Here is a 10,674-nt window from a genome sequence, read left to right as displayed (position 1 = left end):
CTCACAAAGTGTCTGAACAAATGAAAGAAAGGTCAAGATCAATATTCCAAATGTGGCCTCTACACAGAGGTCCTTTTCTGCAGGTGAGAATCATTTTGAGCTTAGATGCTTTCAGCCATAAATATTTTTGCAGTGCCTGGCTCACTAAATAGGTGACCAATAAATATTCAAGGAATGAAAGAAAGAATGAAACTCCAGCTGCATCACTTATGAGTGACTTGGGCAAATTATCTTAACTCCTCCAACTTTTCTTGTCCGTAAAATGGGGATAATTCTTGGAGAGTTTATATGGCATTAGAGACATGCGAGGAAACTCTCCCAGTCGTTGGCACACCATAGCTACTATCATTATCATTATCACCATTAATTATTTTCTAAACCTTTTGAAATGTTTCCAGCAACTCGAACATAGAGGACTTTGGTCACTGGTCTTATGAGCGTGAGACGCAAAGTTGCTGCAGGTGATCAAACCGATCCTAAGCCACCGTATGACCCACAGCTCTCCTGCATATTGTTATTTACCGGGTTTCGGGGGTTACGTTTTGTTTTTGCTCGTGGCCAAGTCGGAACCCCCATGGTGTCTTCCTATGGAACTCAGCCTACCGTTGCTGCGGGGGCCGCTTTTCCTTTATTAAGAAAAGGAAACAGGAAATCGAATGTAAAACCCTCCAACCGTTAGTATCACATTGAAGTTGTGAGTGTAACCACACCCCCGCCAGGAAATGAAAGTACAGTTCTCACAGTGATGTTCCCTCTCCTTTCGTGGCCGACACGGTGTTTTTCAGATTTTAGTTAGATAGTGCAGAAGAAAGGGCTGAACTGTGGGCAGTGGGCTGTCACTGGGCATTTGTTGACTTGGACATAGGTTGACACACAGATTCAATATTGCACAAACAGAGAAGGGATTTTCATTCGCTCATGACACTATGGCTCTATCAGGTGTCACAGATTGGGGGTCCACAGGCAGATTCTGACCTATGGACATGTTTTTCTGTTCCAGCCCACATAATGTATTTTTAAATGTGATTCCTTGCCAGTGTTTAGAAATAGTTCTCACGTGTGTGCTCATGCATGTCCAGTCTGGGTTTACAGCTTCCCTTGGGGGAAAAATGGTGATAGTGGTGACAGCTGCCCCCTTCAGGGGTGCACGTGTCTTTGGTTCCGTGCAGTAGCCCACCACACTGGTTTGTTCTACCTGCCTGCCCCGGGGGCATTTGAGATTCCAGGCTTGCATCCTGTGTATCCGAAAGGCAGTCGAAAAGCTGGCACTCTGAGGAGACAGGTCTCATAGGTTCCTGACACCTTGAGTTTGGCCTTCCGTATATTCAAGCCTTCACTTGTACCTATTCCTCCCTGCCCGAGGCTCCTAATTTCCAGGTCACTAGTGCTGGCCACCCCAGATCTAGAGAGCTGTTCATCACCTGCCTGAGCAGAAGGCAGGTGTGTCATTTATTTGCTCCACTCCAAGGTAGGTCTGGATGTGAGAGGTACTGACAAGGAAACTTTCAAGGCAACAAATCAGTAGAGGCGATATGGCCCCATCAGATCTTCCTCTGAACTACACACCTTCCTCGGTTCATGTGGTGGACCTCTTGTTTTGCCTCCCAACACTCATTCCTGCTTCTCCTGGCAGCTGAACTCTCATTTTCCTCCAGGGAATCACACCTCCCCGCTCTCAATCCCTGCGCTTTAAGTGGAGTTGACTCTACCTCTCGCTCCACAGATGAGTCCTAGAGCTCCTAGATGAAGCCTTGCCTGACACAGACTCCTCTGGACTTTCCAGTTCCATGAGCTGCTCCCTAGAAACTAGTCCTAAACCTTTCTATATACTTATTCTATATATTTTATTTAAACAATGGATTCACAATGTCACACATTCTGTTCGCAGTCATCTGTCTTGACTACCATCTTTGACATCATTCCATGTCAGTTCCCTAATGGGAACTTCAAGTCCTTGGCCGAAGGCTAGGGAAACATTTCTGGACACAAGTGACTTCCAGGAATGGCAGCCCACTTGGCTGGTGGTTGAGCTGACCCTAAGGCCTCCCGCAAACAAGGATTATCCACACATCTGAGGCAAGTAACAAATGGACAACAGGATCAGTCCTTAGGATATTGTTGCACTTCTAACCTATTGGCCATTGGTTGAGAGATGTCCACGTGTTACATGCTCCTTGAGGGCAAGGACTGTGTCTTAGTCCCAGTTTTATTTCCAGAGCCTAGTACAGTGTGCTAAATAAACTTTTATTAAGTGAATAGATAAAGGGATCACTTGTTGAATGCTTTGGGGCAGGGCATCTAGAAATAAGATTTACTTTGAGTCCTCTGTGGAGTTGCTGCTAAGCCCTGAAGGTGACGTGACTGACCTAGTTCCATAAGCATTTATTAATAATGATGTCATGCTGTCGTCTATACAAGATTTCCACACCGTTTCCCCCATTCTTTTGCACTGAGGTAAAACACACACCTTGCATACCATCAACAGCTTTAAAAGGGCACATGAGCTATTACAAATATGGTATAGAAGAGCAGTTATATTGCAGGGCAGAAATTGAGACACAGGTGTAGAGAACAAACGTATAGACACCAAGGGGGGAAAGCAGTGGGGGGCGGGGGTGGTGGTGTGATGAATTGGGAGATTGGTATTGACATGTATACACTGATGTGTATAAAATGGATGACTAATAAGAACCTGCTGTATAAAAAAATAAATTAAATTTTAAAAAAAGCAGTTATAAGTTTGGGATCTGGAGTCAGACTGCCTAAGTCCACATCTTAGCTCTTCTATTGACTAGCTTTGTGGTCTTGGGCATGTTACTTAATCTCTGTGGCTTTATTTCCCCATCTGTAGAATGGGAATATTAAGAGTACCCAGCTCTGGATGAATCAGACTCCCTGACTTCAGACTATACTACAAAGGTACAGTACTCAAGACAATATGGTACTGGCACAAAAACAGAGCTATAGATCAATGGAACAGGATAGAAAGCCTGGGATAAACCCACGCACCTATGGTCGACTAATCTATGACAAAGGAGGCAAGGATATACAATGGAGAAAAGACAGTCTCTCCAATAAGTGGTGCCGGGAAAACTGGACAGCTCCATGTAAAAGAATGAAATTAGAACATTCCCTAACACCATACACAAAAATAAAATCAAAATGGATTAAAGACCTAAATGTAAGATTGGACACTATAAAACTCTTAGAGGAAAACAGAGGAAGAACACTCTTTGACATAACTCACTGCAAGATCTTTTTTGACCCACCTCCTAGAGTAATGAAAATAAAAACCAAAAATAAACAAATGGGACCTAATGAAACTTAAAAGCTTTTGCACAGCAAAGGAAACTATAAACAAGACGAAACGACAACCCTCAGAATGGGAGAAAATATGTGCGAACAAATTAATGGACAAAAGATTAATCTCCAAAATATATAAACAGCTCATGTAGCTCAATATTAAAAAAACAAACAACCCAATTAAAAAATGGGCAGAAGACCTAAATGGACATTTCTCCAAAGAAGACATACAGATGGCCAAGAGGCACGTGAAAAGCTGCTCAACATCACTAATTATTAGAGAAATGCAAATCAAAACTACAATGAGGTATCACCTCACACCAGTTACAATGGGCATCATCAGAAAATCTACAGACAACAAATGCTGGAGAGGGTGCGGAGAAAAGGGAACCCTCTTGCACTGTTGGTGGGAATGTAAATTGATACAGCCACTATGGAGAACAGTATGGAGTTTAAACTTACATTTTAGTTTAAAAAACTAAAAATAGAATTACCATATGACCCAGCTATCCCACTACTGGGCATATACCCTGAGAAAACCATAATTCAAAAAGACACATGCACCCCATGTTCATTGCAGCACTGTTTACAATAGCCAGGTCATGGAAGCAACCTAAATGCCCATCAACAGACGAATGGGTAAAGAAGATGTGGTACATATATACAATGGAATATTACTCAGCCATAAAAAGGAACGAAATTGGGTCATTTGTAGAGATGTGGATGGACCTAGAGACTGTCATACAGAGTGAAGTAAGTCAGAAAGAGAAAAACAAATATCGTATATTAACACATATATGTGGAATCTAGAAAAATGGTACAGATGAACCGGTTTGCAGGGCAGAAATAGAGACACACAGATGTAGAGAACAAACATATGGACACCAAGGGAGGAAAGTGGGGTGGTGGTGGTGGTGGGATGAACTGGAGATTGGGATTTACATACATACGCTAATATGTATAAAATAGATAACTAATAATAACCTGCTGTATAATAAATAAATAAATTTTTTAAAAAAGAGTACCCAGCTCATAAAGTTGTGAGGATTATCTGAGTTGATGGATGCAGAACATTTAGAAGAGCAACAAGCATGCAGTTGGCACTCAATAAACATTAACTAATATCTTCACTAGGGAGAGTCTTGTTATGTGACTTTTAAATAGAAACTAAAATAAATGAGAGGGAATTCCCTGGAGGTCCAGTGGTTAGGACTCAGCACTCTCACTGCTGAGGGCTCAGGTTCAATCCCTGGTCAGGGAACTAAGATCCTGCAAGCTGTGTGGTAAAGAAAGAAAGCAAGAAAGAAAGAGAGAAATGACAAACATGAGATTCTCTACAATTTCTCCCTGAAAATGCCCCATGAGGCCAAATGTGCTACCGATTTCTAAATATCTTACATATTGAGCACAGAATACATTGTTTTAATTTGTTCTCATCCCTGGAAGGTGTTCCATTCATTACTGGTTTCTTGGCAGTTAAAGCACAGGCCTTTCTGGGTGATGGCAATAGTGCTTAATATACATAATCCTTTAATACCCACCCACTGTGTAAACCAAGTACCTCTTCTCCTTGTCACCGCCGTCAGCAGCAGAATCTTCTTTCTTTCCCTTTCTCCTAAGTGGCCCAGCGTCATCTCATTCAGGGGGAGCTACTCTAACCTCCACAGCTGTTCTAAACTTGTGATCATGCTCACAGCCACCCTCCTTTCCTCTCTACTCCCCCCGCTCCCATTCACCCAGGCTCTCTCCACTCCTTCTCTGTCACAGCAGGGTGGCTGTCTGGCAGGATTCATCAGCCTAAAAAAAGGCACTGTTTAAAATTCTGAAAGTTTCCGAGAAAATGCAGGTTATGTTCCTACCTTCCCCATCGCCAGTTTCTTCCTGGGTCCACATCATTATTATTCTATTATCATGAGGCAATTCTGAGAACAGGGACAAAGGACTCAGGAGAACGCGTGTGCACACACATACAGAATTGTCTTTGGAAGATCAGTAGGCAGCTTCCAATTCAGTGTTAAACGGAAATATTTGGGGTAGTGATGCCTTGAGAATGTAGAAAATGTAGACTCTAATAAGGCCCAATAAATGAAAATGGGAATATTGAAACAGATGAACTAAATGGTGATTACCGTTGCGGAGCACGGGCTCCCGACGCGCAGGCTCAGCGGCCATGGCTCACGGTCCCAGCCACTCCGCGGCATGTGAGATCTTCCCAGACCGGGGCACAAACCCGTGTCCCCTGCATCGGCGGGCAGACTCTCAACCACTGCGCCACCAGGGAAGCCCTAACCATCTTTTAAAAAAGTACTTCCTACGTGAAGACTGAATCAGGGATTTAATCAAAGAGCCTGTCTCAGTGCATTTGAGATCTGATTTATAGTATGCGGCCACCTCCAAACTTGTCTCCACTTTCTCATAATCTAATTTGGTCAAGTGCGAGGTGCTCAGCATGCTGGCTTCTCTCCTATGCCCCAGACCAGCCTCTCCAGGGTGTGACATAGCAAAAGGAGCACCCAATCCAGTGGGATGGAGCCGTGAGGTTCCAGTGGTTGTGGTGGAATCACTGCTGCCTCGATGGTTCTTGGTGTGTCCACGGGGAGGGTGTGGCTGGAGGCCTGGGTTCCTCCATGAGAGTCACCGAGGTCCATATGCAAGTCCCCTCCCCCCACCCCACAGATGCATGACAGAAAAAGCAGACCCTGTGTAGACCGTGGGAGAGATGCTGATCAGTGATGGCCGATCATCATGGGGGTACCGGCATCACACTAACTGTTCTATCCCTAGCAAGAGTCCTACCTGCCTGACACAGCAGTGGGGCAGGGCAGTCCTCTGTCTTAGGCTTCAGAGACAATCGCGGGCTCACTGGTATTGTTCATGGTCAGATTTCCCAGGACCTGGCCTTTCCTCTTCAACTTCATCGGCATTTCCCACCAACTTTGTCTCTCATGATGTTTGAGGAACTTTTAATTCTGAAGTGTGGCTTCTGCTCAAATTCAGTAGTTCATTCAACAAACACTGTTGAAGACCAAGCAGCAGGCCAGGTCAGGAGCTGCAGAGTCTTTGTGCCCTAGAAACCCATAGTCTAGGCAAGACAGACTGCATTTACGTACTAGGGTAGAGGTGAGCAAAATGCCAGAGGAGAGGAAATTGATCCAGGCATGGAGGGGTTAACACAACTTCCTGGAGAAGTTGATGCTTGAGTTGAGGCCTGAGGGAAGCTCAGGGGAAAAAAGATGACTGGAAGGGCATTCCAGGTAGATGGAACAGTCCATGCTAACACAGAGAAGGCAAGAGGGTTTAGCACATTCAGGGGATTAGAAGTGTTTCGGTAAGGTTTAAGGGGTCAGGGAGTGGAATGAGGCGGGTGGGAGGAGGACCACTTTGGGGAGGGTTGAGAGGCTTGCTATGTGACCTAAGCCAGAGAGATAACCAGGCCCCAGGTTGGTGTGCTCATGCATTTGGGTTTTCTCTGGAGAGAGAAATAAAGAGTCTTTGAAGAAGTTTATGCAGTTGGGTGACCAGATTTGTGTTTTAGAAAGGTCACTTTGACACCAGTTGCGGGGGGCGTGGGGGGCGGGTAGGGGGAGTTGGAGGTCATTGAGGAGACCACCAAGGAGCCAGAGTAGTGAGCTCGTACTCACAGCCAGGGGTGGGAGGAGGGGCATGAGTGTCGAGATTCTGCTTAAGTCAATTATGAATAAACTAAACACACAGTGATTCATTTATACCTTCCCCATTCCTAGCTTCATTTCCCTATCCAGCCCCTACAAGCCCTGTCTTTGTTTCTGGTTGGGTTCCCTTTCCTGCTTCCCTTCTCTGGAAGGCTCTGAGGTGCCGGTTCTCTTCAGCCCATGCTAGCAGGCTTCTAGATTCTTCTGGTTTTCTTCACGGAGAGCTCCCGAGTTCTTCTCTCTAAAATCCCTTAGAAGGGCCTTGACCAGTGGAAGAGAAGGGTCTTCAATGCCTTTCAAAGAGCAGCTAAGAAACAGTGTCGCAATCAAATTACTAGTAATGGGAGCCCCATCTGCTGTGGTAGCTGCCGGTGATGGAAGAACCCAAATCAGAAACACGAGCGCCAGCCTGAGACCTCACATTCTGTTGGGCTCCAAGAGCCAAGCTGTATCCATGTCAAATCTTCACTCCCCCGGGGATTGGATGGCTTTTGGGCTCCATCATGTCAGCCAGAATATACCCTGAGATTATATATGGGAGACACGCAGTTCACCAAGTAAAATACATCTCCTTTCCCCTGCTTTATTGAGGGACAGGACAAATACCTGTGTGACGAGCTCATCAGGCTCTGTTAGGCTTGTTCTGGGTGGATAATTTTATTTTGGGAAAACTGGTTCTTTCATATCCATAGACTAATGAGCTGTAGTATGTTCATCCATCAAAATTTACATATTTAAAAATATTTATTAAGATTCAATACCGAGGGATACAAAGATAAATTAGATATCATACATGACTCAATTAGGCAGCACCTAATTTACACAGTAGTCCCAGGACTGGCACTATAAGGGTTTTTTGATCTACAAGGAAAATTTTCCCAGTAAGATTTGTACCCAGTGATGCAGGAAATGCCATCCTCTGCCATCAACCCATCCCTAAACTCGGGCTCTCACGTTTGTTCATCGAGCTGCTTGCTCCTAATTCCAGAGGGGAAAAAATCCCTGCCATTCAGAGGCAAAACCGTTTGTGTATAATTTATGAAACTCTTGGGTTCCTTCAAAATGAAAAGAGTTACTGAAATAGAAGTTATTCTTATCGCCATGCCAACAGCAGACCCACAACATCGTCTCACAAACACGCTCTGTCCTAAAGCTCAAAGCACAGCACACTCAACGTTCCTCCATCAGAGAGATCTTTCCGTTTCCTTCGAAAACAAACCTCCTTCATGTACAATCCCCCCTCCCAGGCGTATAAGCAGGCCTCCTCCCCCAGTGAGCTGGCAGGAGCGTGCACACACACACACACACACACACACACACACTCCTCCAGCACACACCTCCCTTCTCATTCCCCAAGAGCTCTGGGGGGTGTGTGTGAATGTCTGAACTGATGACATATTGTGACAGAACGCACAAGAGTGAGGCACAGCCACAAAGCAATGCAGGTCACAGCAATGGGCTTTATATAACCCAGAGCCACGGAGAGACCCAAAATAGCAGCCTCCCTGCTGCTCAGTTAGTCTCCTCCATCAACCAGGGATAAAATTAGAGCAGGCACTGACGCGCACCTGCGTCTGCACTGGGACTCCAGGGAGACAGTGGGAACAGGCTCAACACTCTGCCATCGGCCATGCAAACTGCCAGATTCTTTGGGCCCAGTCTATCACCAGACAAAGGTGTGTGTGTGTGTGTGTGTGTGTGTGTGTGTGTGTGTGTTCCTGTGCATGGGTTGTAGGTGTGCACCACGTGGAGCCCTGCTCTAAGGAGAACATTTCAAAGGAGTGGCCGAGAGCTAGTGCAAGGAGCTTGGCTGTACTGGGCTTTGAGAAGGATGTTTCAGGCTTTTCCGGAGGAAGTCAGTTCCCACACTAGACCCCATTTTACCTCCCAGTTCCTCTTCACTTCCTTCCATACCACTTCTCTCTGGCCTATATGGGGTCAAGGTTGACTGGAATGCTCCCCCCACCCCCCACCCCCGCTTAGAACCCCACTCTTCAAAACAAACAAAAACCAAAACCAAATCCCACTGTGTTTATTTAAGCCCAATCAAACACACACACCTGGATATTTAAAGGTTGTACCAAGAAATCAAAGGAGGGACAAGGCTGGGTAGATCCAGTTGACCATTCTGTAGACCTCGGGGCCTTGACCTTGTATGGAAGCCATGATCCCTGCTCACAGTTGTAGTGGGCAGAAATGCTGCCCAGCTAAGACTGGGTGATTCGTTTTCTTTTTTGCTTGAGGGAAGGCAGGGCAAAAGATTCATTTCAACAACAACAACACCAGCACATAGTTATAAGTTTGTTGTCTTGATCACTGAGTACCAGACATAAACTCCAAGGGAGGAAACACAGCTGACCCCAAGAACCAGAGACCAGAGAAATTACATGGATAGTACAGATGAGACAACATGAAACTGGGTGTATTTTTTTGAAGAAAGAGTCATCATCCTATACCATTACCTCTGAAATTCTACTAGTACACATTCATTTCCTAGGGGTGGTGGTGTGATAGTTTTCTGTCCTTGGAGTTCTCTTTTAAGTAAATACTTCACAGAGTGGTAACATATTAAACTATTTCACAAGGAGGTATCAATGATTTATCAAATCCCTTTCCTTTCCTGTTTTTTGGCTGCACAGTGTGGCTTGTGGGATCTTAGTTCCCCTGCCAGGGATTAAACCAGTGCCCCCTGCAGTGGAAGCATGGAATTCCCAGATCCCTTTCCTTTTAAGGTAACCCAAATAAATCCTGAGCTCCCATGTGGCCCAGGCTCTGCACAGTATCATCTTCCAAAACAAAACCAAACCACACATATATACACAGGAGAAATAATCTAAACTAATTAAAAACTATTTTTAAAATTAATTCCCATTTTATTTAAATACTGAGAAGACAAAAAAAAAGAAGAAGGATCTGACCAGTAAACATAGCCACCCTTCTGAAACGTTCCTCTCCTTCCTTCTTAAATGTTATGGCTGCTCTGAGCCCCCTAAAACTTCCAGACACCAAGCCCTCATGGATATTTCTCACCCTCTCCCAGCTTCTTCTCTCTTAACTCTTTATTTTGGTGTAGATTGACTAGCATCTCTGACTTCTTCTAGACCTCCCCAGTCTGCCCACTGTTTGGCCTCTCCACCCACAGAAAAGGAGCATACAGAAGCTGACTCAGTAAGCAAGAATCTGTTCCCCCTTGGAAGCCTGGACATAAGGGTCTGGAAGAGTGTGCATATCCATCTTTTTAGACAAACAGAACTGTGGTGCACTGATGGGAGAGATCAGGAATCCCTGGAGAGAGACCTCTGGGGAAAGGACTTTTCTAAAGGAGATGGGATGGTGGAGATGGAGAAATGCAAGTGGAGGGAGCTTCAAAGTGAAATTTTCGTTGTTTGACGGTTTTGTCTCTTGCCTACCCTGTACAGTCACCAGGAATTGAGGCCAAGAACTCATTGAAAGAACAGGGTCTTCATGACTTAATATTCTGTCTACCTTTTCTCAATCCCCAACACACACACCCCAATCTATGGCCCCACTGAACAATTCCATTGCCACTGAACAGGTTTCTTCAAGGCTGTGGTCTTCTGTCTTTCCATAATGCCCTTTCCACCCTTCCTGCTTCCCTCCCTACCTTGGCAGCCTAGAGCACTCAGATTCATTCTTCAACACTCAGCTCTAAGGTTACCTATCCTGGCACTTCCCTCTT

The 10,674-nt window shown here is 45.1% G+C and overlaps 1 non-coding gene across 1 annotated transcript; it reads left to right on the top strand.

Moving 5' to 3' along the window:
• The first annotated feature begins 4,491 nt into the window (after positions 1 to 4,491).
• TRNAE-CUC lies at positions 4,492 to 4,564 on the top strand. The gene has a single exon. It is a non-coding gene; the product is annotated as a tRNA-Glu (tRNA).
• Positions 4,565 to 10,674: the final 6,110 nt, after the last annotated feature.

The sequence above is a fragment of the Monodon monoceros genome, unplaced genomic scaffold, assembly GCF_005190385.1.
Source record: "Monodon monoceros isolate NGI ecotype Baffin Bay Population unplaced genomic scaffold, NGI_Narwhal_1 Super_Scaffold_21, whole genome shotgun sequence".
Taxonomy (NCBI): domain Eukaryota; kingdom Metazoa; phylum Chordata; class Mammalia; order Artiodactyla; family Monodontidae; genus Monodon; species Monodon monoceros.
Note: the sequence above shows the minus strand (reverse complement) of the source record. Positions and strands in the feature narration are given on the sequence as shown.